Genomic DNA, 13,229 nt, shown 5'->3' with positions numbered 1-13,229 from the left:
TTGAGAAAACAATCCAAAAATTCATTTGGAACAAGAAGAGACCCAGAATAGCAAAAGCAATTCTAGGTAACAGAGAGAGACATAGCAGGGGGTATCACAAACCCCAACCTGCAACTATACTACAAAGCTACTGTGATAAGAACAGCATGGTACTGGCAAAGAAACAGACTTGAGGACCAGTGGAACAGATTAGAAGATGCAGAAACAAGGCCAGACACACTCAGCCATCTTATCTTCAATAAAGGAGCCAAACACCCTCACTGGAGGAAAGATAGCCTCTTTAATAAATGGTGCTGGAAAAATTGGGCTTCAACTTACCAAAAAGATTAAAACTAGACCTGTATCTCTCACCATGCACTAAACTAAAATCAAAATGGATTAAAGATCTAAATATTAAAATAGAAACTCTGAACCAGTTGGAACAGAGGTTAGGTAGAACCCTTGAAGACATTGGTGTAGGAAAAGATTTTATGAACAAAACCTCAGTTGACCATGAACTAGCACAAACAATCAACAAGTGGGATCTCTTCTTATTAAAAGGCTTCTGCACAGCAAGAGAAACCAACAGCAGTGCGAAGACACAACTCACAATGTGGGAAAAAATCTTCACCTGCTCTTCCTCAGACAAAGGTCTACTACCTCGAATCTATAAAGAACTTAAAAAGATCAGACCTCCCAAATTTAAAGACCCAATCCAAAAATGGGCATCTGAAATGAACAGACATTTCTCAGACAAAGAAGTAGAAATAGCAAATAAATACATGAAAAAATGTTCAACATCACTGGTCATTTGAGAGATGCAAATGAAAACAACGCTGAGATTCCACTTCACTACAGAAAGAATGGCTGCTATCATGAAATCAACCAATAACAAATGCTGGCAGGGCTGTGGGGAAAGAGGAATCCTGCTCCACTGCTGGTGGGAGTGTAGACTCGTGCAACCACTGTGGAAATCAGTATGGAGATACCTCAAAGAACTAGGACTGCAAGTCCCATTTGACCCCGCTATTCCACTGCTGGGGATCTTCTCCAAGGAATTAAAAGAATCATACCACAGTGATATATGTGTGCCCATATTCATAGCAGCACAGTTTGTGATAGGTAAAACTTGGAAACAGCCCAAATGCTCATCAACTGGAGACTGGATAAAGAAAATGTGGTTTTTTTATAAAATGGAGTACTCCTCAGCCATAAAAAATGAGAAATTAGAGACATTTATAGCTAAGTGGATGCACATTGAGGCAATACTCTTAAGTGAAATAAATAGGACACACATGAATAAATACCAAATAGTTTCTCGGGTGTGAGAAACTGAAAGTGTAAATATGGACTAAATGTATAATAGGTAATGTGAAATAGGAAGAAAAGGGTCAAAGGGGAAGGAAGTGGGAGGGCTAGGGGAAAGGATAGAAGGGAATGGGATTAATATGAGAAAATGGAAAAATAGGAACAAAATCTTTGTAAATAGGGAGGAATGGAGGGCTTGAAGGGAGGGCTGGGCAAGGGTGAAAAATCAGAACCAAGAGAGACTATGTAAAGGTGCAAATTTCCAATGATGAATGTCATTATATTGTATACCTAAAATGTGCCAAGGATTAGAATGAATAATCAATTATGTAAAATAGGAAGAAAAGGTCCAAAGGGGTAGGGGTTGTGGGAGGGGCAGGGGAAAGGAAAGAAGGGAAAGGAAAAATGGTGAGAAAGGGAAAAATGGAAATAAAGTGTTTGTAAATAGGGAAGGGTGGAGGGTGTGAAGGGAGGGCTAGGAATGGGGAAAAAATAAGAACCAAGATGCATCATGTAAAGGTACAATTCCCAATGAGAAATGTAATTGTGTTGCATACCTACAATGTACCAATAAAAGAATTTAATTTAAAAAAAATAAAATAATAAAATGTAGCAATAGCCTTCACTAAATTCATATTTTTTTCTAATTGAGGTGAACGAGTGTTGTACAAATTTGTGCAAAGTATGATGCTGGCTTGTATACACACAACAAAAGATATGGAAGAAAAATGACACATCTTGCACACTATATCAAAAGGCCTAAAGGACTTCACATTATATTTTACCTGGCTTCTTCTATTTGGCTAGTTGAATGACTGTCATTTTGCATCCATCAGTCTGAGGCAGTGACATGATGAGGGCTGTATTGTGATGGATAGAACTGTCAGAACTTACTGAGTACTTAGATATTGCAACAGTGAATCACATTTACAAAGGGCTGCATTAGAGGAAAGTGTGATTGCTCTATTCCATGACTATTCTTCCAAATGTTAGGGAAATGAGCCAATAGTGAAAGAACAATGCATCTCCCCTTTCCCCATCCTTCCATCTCTTTTGTATTGCTTAGCTACAATTGAAGCAACCCACAAAGAGTTTGTTCATAGGCTTTGATTCTTAGGATGAAACCTCTCTTCTTCATCTGTTTTAAAGGACCTAATATAGCTCAGAAAAATCAAAACCCTTGGAAATCAAGTTAATCATTTCAGATTCTGTAGGTAATAAGAATTAAAAACTGCTAACTTGAACCTAGAGGATGAGGTCTTGAAAATAAATACACTACCTTATTTTCTTGCTTACTGTGATGCATTCAGTAAAAGTGTTTTTCATTAATAAACTGACTTCATGCTATTTCCCTTCAAAGGTGAGCTCAAGAAGTCAACCCCTTGTTCTTTTGGAGGCTGCATGATGATTTACGTGAAATTTTAAGGAAATCTATCTTTCTGTGGCCGTGCATACATGCTTGTAATCTCAAGCTTTTTCCTTCTGCTATACTCCAAAAAGTTACTCAGCATGATCACAAATATTATCTACCTCCAGGTAATTCTTTCCTAAAATTGTGTGTAGTAGAATTGTGGCATTTGATATTTGAGATGTATATTTCTAGAGGCATTTTAATATTCTGACCAGCTTAAAAATCAAAACAAAGTGGTAATAATCCTATGTACCCCTTTCATTTCTTATGTCTATTGAGAGAGCTAAGAATTAATTTAGACTGCTTTTCTAAAGCTAATATAGTTGCCTGTTGTGCCATTTTGTATGGATGGAGTCCACAGCTCTTCCTAGTAACACTTCAGTTTCCTCTGAAGAGAGTAACTCCAGGTGTCTGTCATTACAGAAGCATAATCAACAGAAATCAGGTCCTTTCTCCTCCTGCACTTTGTCTCCCTTTGGCCAAATTAAACATATTTCCTGGGAATTTACATTTTGATCAAGTGAAGTGGTAAAAGCTGGATGTTGGAGGTATGTTATCTCTCTGGTAGAGGATTGGGCTGTTAATGTTTAAAGATGGTTATTTTGCTTCTTGTCTTCTGTTGTATGCATGTGTGTATCCCTTTGTCTCTGCTTCTTCCTCTTTATTGACCTCCTATCTTAACTTCTTATCCATTGTGTGAGACTGCTGAACATGGGAACACACACTCATACACTTCAGTAACCTTTCACATGAATAAATTCCTTTTACTCTAGTCAGAATTAATTTTTAGTGTTTTGTTTTTATTTTGCTTTGTTTATTATAATATAGAATCCTAATGAGTTCTTGTGCCACGATTTACAATCTTATAGAAAGATAATAACCAAAATCCTAGTAGGACATATGTTTGACACAATGGTCAAAAATTAAACACTCACGCTTATGTTTGTGAATAATGTATGTAAGGTATGATGGTTGTTATAAAATGCTAAGTGTTTACTTAGAATCTTAGGATACAGCCATATTTTCTTTGAAACATTTATCTGTATATAAATTCCTTTAATATCTGGCCTTTATTCTCAAAATGTTAAATCTACATGGGATATATAAGCAGGACTCAACCAGAGTAAGACCAGAAGCAAGTAGGCTTTCTTTTATTCTATATTCCTTGGTGAATTCAGGGGGGTTTTTCCCCATTAAGTTTATTGGTACATTTTAGGTATAAAATACAGTTACATACTTCATTGGGAACTTGTACCATTACATGAGTATCTTGGTTCTTATTTTTTTCCATTTCCCTGCCCTCCCTTCACCCCCTCCATCCTTCCCTATTTGCAAAGATTTTGTTTCCATTTTTTTCATTTTCTCATATTTTATGTTTTCCCTTCTTTCCTTTCCCCTACCACTCCCACTTCCCCTACCACTCCCACTTCCCCTGCTCCTTTAGACCTTTACTTCCTATTACAAAATATCAATTATACAATTTTTAAAATTAAAATATTAAGACCTAGGAGACATTACCACAGATTTTTCAGAATTTAAAAGGATATAGAAAGCATATTACAAAAATCTGTTTTTAAATAAATTTGACAACTTCTAAGAAGTACCTTGGAAGACAAATTAATGAAATTAACTCTGGAGGAAATATAAAATTTGAATAGCACCTGTTAAAGAAAGTATATTCCTAGCTTGAAAACCTACCTATATGACAACAATAGGCTCATATACATTTTAACTGATAAATTATATCAAACATTTAAAGCAGAAAAAAAAGGAACACTTCTGCCCTCATTTTAAGAAGTCAACATTGTGCTAATCCTAAAACTGGATGAAGATAATAGAAGAAAAAAGTGTGAACATAGATAGAAATTTGTTTAACAAAACAAAGTATTAGAAGTCAGATCTGGCAGGATGTAGAAAGTGGTTTTATTCTGGGCATGGCAGTGTTGGTTTAGCATTGGAAGATCCACCCCCCAAAAGTCATCATTTTAACAGAGGAAAGGAAAAAGCCATATGATCCTGTCACTGGTTGGAGAAAGAGTATTGGACTAAATTCTACAGCTGTTCATGGTAAAAGTGATCAGGAGACTAGAAGTAGAACAGAACCTTCTGGACAGATCAAAGACATGTACTCCATACTTCCAGCAAAAATGCTTTATATGAATGGAGAAGATACAATGCTGTTTCCCTAAAGTGAGAACAAGGGCAGATATGCTTACTCTTCATCTGTCTATTAAACTTTGAAACATAGGCCCAAACCAAAATAGTCTGGCAATAAAATGACACAATTAGGATAGGATTGGCAAGGTAGAAGCAATATTTTTATATATAGATGAAATGATCATCTACAGAGAAAATACTAAGAAATCTCTAGGAGACCCTAGAACTTGTATTTGAATTTAGCAGGATAAGAAAACACAAGCTATATATAAAAATTCAGGTCTGTGCATACTTGCTATAAATGAAGAATTGGATATTGAAATTAAAAGTTATGTAGGAGTACAAAGGACCTAGAAAAGTAAAAAGAAAAAAAAAACAGTGTTGGAAGGTGTTTAGTACCTAATTTTAAGACTTCTTCTAAAGCTACAGTAATCAAGGCAGTGTTGGGGTAAGGAAAGATATATAGATCATTGGAATAAAACAGAGAATCTAGAAACAGAGCCACACATATATGGTCCACTGATTTTTGAAAGATTATTTAACATTAACACTTTATAGAATATAAACTCAATTCAAGAGCCGAGGAAGAGACAGTGTTTCCAGCAAACGGCACTAGAACATCTGTTATCTGTATATAAAAAATTAACCACAACCCTTTATTTCCATACATAAAAATAACTTGAAAGGATCTATGAACCTAAATATGAAAGACTAGAAGTATAAAACTTTAAGAAGAAATTATAACGGAAAATGTTTATGAGTTTGGGGTAGGCAAGAACTACCTAGGATACAAAAAAGAAGATGTATAAAAGAAAAAATTGATAAATGATATTCCATCAAAATTTAGAACTTTAAATGACATCATTAACATGAAAAGTAGTCCTTAAACAGACCATATTTACAATGCATATAACCTATGATCAGAGTATATAAAGAATTCTTACAGCTCATTAATAGACAACCCAATTAAAAAGTAGACACAGGAAGATGATAAATAGCCAGTACAGCACAAGGAAAGGTGTGCAACTCTAGAATCAGAAAAATACTAATCAGTACAATAACAAGATTGAATTATATACTCATTAGGGAGATGAAGTTAAAAGTTTAAAAGCCTTGTCATGACTTTTTCTTTTTGTTGGATTCTCCCTCTTTGCATTTAATTTCTTGTCAAGCCCAACAGATTCATTCTGATGGCCTTCCTGGGGTTGTGATCCTCATTGTCTTTTCCTAGGATATTGTCTAAAATTTTTTGGAGTGCTGGTTTGGTATTCATGAAGTTCCTAAGGTGCTCTTTATCATGAAAGTATCTTATTCCTCCATCAATTTTGAAAGCTAGTTTTGCAGGGTACATCAATCTGGGTAGGAGGCTGTTTTCCTTTCGGGCTTGAAATACAGCATTCCAAGCTCTTCTTGCCTTGAGAGTTTGCATTAAGAAGTCTGCTGGGATTCTGATGGGCTTTCCTTTGTATGTGATTTGTTTCTTTTCTCTAACTGCTTGTAGAATTTTGTTTTTCTGTTGGGTTTCTGGAATCCTAACTATTATATACCTATGTGTAGACTGTTTTTGATCAAGGCTAGCTGGAGTCCTATATGCCTCACTTATCTGTATGTGAATTTCTTTTCCCCTGCTTGGGATGTTTTCTGCCATCACTTCTGTGGACAGTTTTTTTACGTCATCTACACTCTCTCCTGTTTCTTCATTGACCCCAATCAGTCTTATGTTATTCTTTTTTTCATTGTCTAGTAGCTACTGGATTGATTTCTCATGGTCCCCTACAATTTTAAGGCAATTTTTCTTTTCCTGGTCACTAATTGCAATCTTACCTTCTATATCTGAAATTCTGTCCTCACATTGGTTCATTGTGCAGCACAGACTTTCAATGGAGTTTTTAATCTCCTGGAAATCTGTTTGCATCTGTTTTATGGATTCCATTTGTTTCCTATGTTGGGATTCCATCATGTTCCTCAGATCCTCTATTTTTTTATTTGTATCCTCTCTAGATTTATTAATCATTTCTTGCACTATGAGCACAATCTTTGCTGTTATCTGAGTAATTATTTCTGATTTCATTTTTCCCAGATCCTCTTTTGTTGCCAGTTCAGAGAGTCCAGGTGGTTGTGTATGAGATTCTTCCATCTCATTTCCCTTTGGGGTTGCTGTAGGTGATCTGGAAGTCTGTTTTTGAGGCTTGTTTACATGTCTTCTCATTTCCACGAAGGGGTGTGTGTGTGCTTCTGGCACCCCCGTGGCTCACCTTCTCTATGGAATGGTGGTGGGGGAGCCTCCTTCTGGGTGCTGGGACTGGCTCACCTTCTCTGCCCTAGGAGCATGAAATGGCAGCAGGGAACCTCCTTCCAGTTGCTGGGACTGGCTCACCTTCTCTGCCCCAGGAGCATGGAATGGTGGTGGGGGAGCCTCCCTTTGGGTGCTGGGACTGGCTCACCTTCTCTGATGAATTGAGTTTTTGATTTCTGTTTTATTTTAAAGAGTTTTTGAAATCCTTTGTACTTTTGTGACATCAATTTATGCCCAAAGTAATTCTATTATTTTCTTCATGTGTTCTCCAAAATGGTTTAAGATTACGCTGTTCAAAACTGAATTATAGTGTCAAGATTTTCATAGTGTAGATATATAAGCACTTGTGCTATCAGAAGATTGATCAAACTATTAGAATATTTTCTAAAAACATTTTTCAGTAAAATAACTAAAAATTAATGAGTTCAAAACTTTCTATTCATTTTTGTGTTGTTTTATTTTAAAATAGAGAAAGCAAGGTAGAGCAAAGACTCAAGTGAGTGAAAGGGCAGGAGTTGCCACCCTGGGGTGTAGGCAGCCTCCAGGTGGGATGACCCAGTCAGTGGTAGTGCAGGTCAGCCAATATGGAAACCAGATTGCCTTCTGCTTCTGGGACCTGGCACTGAGGGAACATGCTGCTGTCAACCAGAAAAGAATTTATGATGAGGTGATCAGCAGCTTCTTTAAGAATGTGGATACCAGGTTGGTGATGATAGCAGTATTTCCAAGGGAAAAATATATCTTTAAAAACATGAGCTGTCTTGATTGACATAGAAGAAACGGTAGTAAATGAAATTCTCCAGGGACCTCTGAGAGATGTATTTGATAGCAAGCAGCTCATTGCTGATATTTTGGGCTCAGGAAATAATTGGGCTGTGGGTCACAAAATTTTTGGCAGTCTTTACCAAGAACAGATTTTAGAGAAACTCAGTTTCCAGAACACTGTGATTGCTTCAAGTGTTTCTTTATAATATACTTCATGGGAAGAGGAACAGGATCTGAACTTGGCACATTTCTTTTAAAGGTGCTTGAAGATGAACTCCCAGAAGTATACAGATTTGTGACTTCAGTTTACCCTTCCAGTGATGATGATGTAATAACCTCCCCATATTATAACTTCCTGGAGTGCAGAGGAAGTGAGCCAATCCCAGCACCCAGGAGGAGGCTCCTGGACCACCATAGCACCACTCCCAGCACAGAGGAGGTGAGCTGCAGGGACACTAGCAGCACCCCCCGACCCCATTGAAATGAGAAGACACATAAAACAACCCTCAAAACCAGACTTCCATATCACCTACAGCAACCCCAAAGAAAAATGACATGGAACACTCTGATACTCAACCACCTGGACTCCCCAAATTGCCAACAAAAGAGGATCTGGAAAAAAATGAAATCAGAAATAATTTCTCAGGTAACAGCAAAGATTGTGCCCATAGTGCAAGACATGATTAATAAATCTAGAGAGGACACGGATAAAAAATAGAGGAGCTAAGGAACATGATGGAATCCCAACATAGGAAACAAATGGAATCCATAAAACAGATGCAAACAGATTTCCAGGAGATTAAGAACTCCACTGAAAATCTATGCAACAGAGGAAAATGTGAACCAATGTGAGGACAGAATTTCAGATATAGAAGAAAGATTGCAATTAGTGACCAGGAAAAGAAAAATTGCTTTAAAATTGTAAGAGACCATGAGAAATCAATCCAACAGCTGCTAGACGATGCAAAGAAGAGTAATATAAGACTGATTGGGGTCAATGAAGAAACAGGAGAGAGGGCAGATGACATAAAAAAAACTGTTCACAGAAGTGATGGCAGAAAACATCCCAAGCAGGGGAAAAGAAATTCACATACAGATAAGTGAGGCATATAGGACTCCAAATAGCCTTGATCAAAAACAGTCTACACATAGGCATATAATTGTTAGGATTTCAGAAGCCCAACAGAAGAACAAAATTATACAAGCAATGAGAGAAAAGAAACAAATCACATACAAAGGAAAGCCCATCAGAATCACAGCAGACTTCTCAATGCAAACCCTCAAAGCAAGAAGAGCATGGAGTGCTGTATTTCAAGCCCTAAAAGAAAACAGCCTCCAACCCAGATTGATATATCCTGCAAAATTATCTTTCAAAATTGATGGAGACATAGGATACTTTCATACAAAGAGCACCTTAGGAACTTCATGAATACCAAACCAACACTCCAAAAAATTTTAGACAATATCCTAGGAAAAGACAATGAGGATCACAACCCCAGGAAGGCCATCAGAATGAATCTGTTGGGCTTGACAAGAAATTAAATGCAAAGAGGGAGAATCCAACAAAAAGAAAAAGTCATGACAATGATAAGTCAATACAAATCAGTTCTAACCATCAATGTTAATGGTCTCAATTCACCATTCAAAAGAAATAGACTGGCAGAATGGGTCAAGAAGCAAGATCCAACAATATGCTGAATACAAGAAACACACTTAATTCAAAAAGAAACTCATAAACTGAAAGTTAAAGAGTGGAAAACAATACTCCATGTGACAGGAACCTGAAAAAAGCAGGAGTAGCTATTCTCTTTGCAGATCAAGGGGATTTCAAACCGAAATCTGAAACACTTCTGGTCTCAAAAATTTCAGATAAGGGATAGTCAACTTGTATATACAAATCTATTGTTAACATGCATTTTCATTCCTCTTAAGTAAAAACTTAAGAACAGAACTGTTGGTTCTTAATAGTAATACAAGTAATTTATATATTACTTTCCAAAATGGTTTTATCATTTTACATTCACATTAGCAGTATTAGAAAGTTCTTACTAGTTCATGCCTAAGCTGACATCTGTTCTTTTAAAACTTTTAACTTCATCTCCCTAATGAATGTATAATACAATCTTGTTATTGTATTAGTATTTTTCTGATTCTAGTGTTGCACACCTTTCCTTGTGCTATACTAGCTATTTATCACCTTCTTGTGTCTACTTTTTAATTAGATTGTCTATTAATGAGCTGTAAGTGTTCTTTATATATTCTGGCCATAGGTTATATGTATTATAAATATGGTCTGTTTAAGGACTACTTTTCATTTTCTTAATGATGTCATTTAAAGTTCTAAATTTTGATGGAGTCTCATTTATCAATTTCTTTCTTTTATACATCATGTTTGTATTGTAGGAAATTCTTGCCTACCCTAAATTCATGAACATTTTCCCTTATAATTTCTTCATAAAGTTTTATAGTTTTAGGCTTTCATATTTAGCTTCATAGATCCTTTCAAGTTATCTTTATGTATGGAAATAAAGAGTTGAGGTTAATTCTTTACATAAAGATAACAGGTGTTCTAGTACCATTTGCTGAAAACACTCTTTTCCTCTGCTCTTCAGTTGAGTTTATATTCTATAAAATGTTAATGTTAAATAATCTTTCAAAACTCAGTGGACCATATGTGTGTGGTTCTATTTCCGGATTTTCTGTTTTATTCCAATGATCTATATGTCTTTCCTTACTGCAACACTTCCTTGATTACTGTAGCTTTAGAGGAAGTCTTAAAATTAGGTAATAAGGGCCAGGGATTTAGCTCAGTGGTTCCACAGCCTGCCTCACAAGCACAAGGTCCTGAGTTCTATCCCCGGTACAAAAAGAAAAAAAAATTAGGTAATAAATGTCTTCCAACACTGTTTTTTTTTTCTTTTTAGTTTTCTAGGTCCTTTGTACTCCTACAAAAATTTTAAATTTCAATATCCAATTCTTCATTTATAGCAGGTATGCATAGACCTGAATTTTTATATATACCTTGTGTTTTCTAATCCTGCTAAATTCAAATACAAGTTCTAGGGTCTCCTAGAGGTTTCTTAGTATTTTCTCTGTAGATGATAATTTCATCTACATATAAAGATTTTTCTTCTACCTTGCCAATCCTATCCTAATTGTGTCATTTTATTGCCAGACTATTTTGGTTTGGGCCTATGTTTCAAAGTTTAATGGGTAGATGAATAGTAGGCATATCTGCCCTTGTTCCCCACCTTAGGGAGAAAGCATTGTATCTTTTCCATTCATATAAGGCATTTTTGCTGAAGTATTGAGTACATGGATTATCTGTTGAAAAGGTTCTGTTCTACTTCTAGTCTCCTGATAGCTTCTACCATGAACAGCTGTGGAATTTAGTCCAATACTTTTTCTGCAACTACTGACAGGATCATATGGCTTTTTCCTTTCCTCTGTTAAAATGATGACTTCTGGGGGTGGATCTTCCAATCCTGAACCAACACTGCCATCCTTATAATAAAACCTCTTTCTACCTACTGCCAGATCTGACTTCTAATAGGTTGTTTTGTTAAACAAATTTTATCTATGTTCATACTTTTCTCTTCTATTATCTTCATCCAGTTTTAGGATTAGCACAATATTGATTTCCTAAAATGAGGGGTGAAGTGTTCCTTCTTTTTTCTGCTTTAAATGTTTGATATAATTCATTAGTTAAAATGTATACTAGCCTGATGTTTTCATATGGGTAGGTTTTCAAATTAGGAATATACTTTCTTTAATAGGTGCTATTCAAATTTTATATTTCCTCCAGAGTTAGTTTCATTAATTTGTCTTCCAAGGTACTTCTTAGAAGTTGTCAAATTTATTTCAAAAAGGATTTTTGTAATATTCTTCCTATATCCTTTTAAATTCTGTGAAATCTGTGATAATGTCCTCTAAATTTTGGTATTGTAATTTTAAAAATGTATAATTGATATTGTGTAATAGGAAGAAAAGGTCTAAAGGTGTAAGGGAAATGGGAGTTGCAGGGGAAAGGAAAGAAAGGAAAAGAAAAAATATGAGAAAAGGAAAAAAAATGGAAACAACGTCTTTGCAAATATAGAAAGGTGGAGGAGGTGAAGGGAAGGCAGGGGAAGGGGAAAAAAATAAGAACCAAGATACATCATGTAAAGGTACAAGATCCCAATGATGAATGTAACTGTATTTTATATCTAAAATGTATCAATAAATTTAATGGAAAAAAATAGCCTCTTGGCAGTGAAGGAACTTAATGAGCATGTAAACGGTGTGTTGCTCATCAACAATCAATCTTTATTTGACATCATAAGCAAAATTGACCTTGTGGTGAATTCTGGAAAGTTGGGTACAATTGTGAAGCCTAACAGTCTGGTTACTTCAGGTGCTGGGGCTTTTAAGAAACAGCACAAGAAGTCCTTTGATGCAATGAACAACACTGTGGCAAATTTGCTGCTCCATCTGATAAGCTCTGCGGGATTTGAAGGATCCCTTAATAGGGACCTTAATGAAATCAGTATGAATTTAGTTCCATTTCCTCGACTTCATTATCTTGGGTCATGCCTAACACCTTTATATACACTGGCAGATGTTAACATTCCTGTTTTCAGATGCCTTTAGTAAAGATCACCAGCTAATTCAAGCAGACCTGAAACACAGTCTCTATCTACCTGTGCCCTCATGGTTCGAGCAAATGTACAGATTTCAGATCTTCGCAGAAATATTGAAAGATTAAAGCCTTCTCTACAGTTTGTTTCCTGGAATCAAGAAGGCTGGTAGACCAGCCTGGGTTCAGTACCTCCTGTGGGACACTCCCATTCATTATTAGCTTTAGCAAATAACACATGTGTGAAGCCTACCTTCATTGAGCTGAGAGCGAGGTTCATGCTCACCTCCACCACTATCTACAAGTCAAAGGGATGGAGGAAAGCTGTTTCACCGAAGTTTTGTCATCATCATTGTCGGAACTCATCAAGGAGTATGACCAGGTGGACGCCACAAAGAGCATGCCTGTGGAGGATGTACCGAGGCTAAGCATAGCTGTGTGAGAAGGAAACCTGGAAACATAACCATCACTTTTCCTAAGTTCACATTGTTTTTCGTCACCTGTTTCAGTTTGTTTTTGATTCAGGAAATATTTTGTCTAAGGACTGTTTTCTACTTAAACACAATTTATTTATGATACCAATGTGAAATTAGTGAAGCCAATTTGAGAACACTGAGAGAATGGAGTTCTTGAACAGATTGCTTTATTTGTAACCCCATATTTAAACCTTTATACACTGATAATAAAAATCTTGTACA

The 13,229-nt window shown here is 36.1% G+C and overlaps 1 pseudogene; it reads left to right on the top strand.

Moving 5' to 3' along the window:
- The first annotated feature begins 7,701 nt into the window (after positions 1 to 7,701).
- LOC101725229 (tubulin epsilon chain-like) lies at positions 7,702 to 12,991 on the top strand (annotated as a pseudogene).
- The last annotated feature ends 238 nt before the right edge of the window (positions 12,992 to 13,229 follow it).

Source organism: Heterocephalus glaber, unplaced genomic scaffold, assembly GCF_053883595.1.
Source record: "Heterocephalus glaber isolate CG9 unplaced genomic scaffold, H.glaber_assembly_v1.0 deba00001553, whole genome shotgun sequence".
Taxonomy (NCBI): domain Eukaryota; kingdom Metazoa; phylum Chordata; class Mammalia; order Rodentia; family Bathyergidae; genus Heterocephalus; species Heterocephalus glaber.
This window is presented reverse-complemented; position numbering and strand designations above follow the sequence as displayed.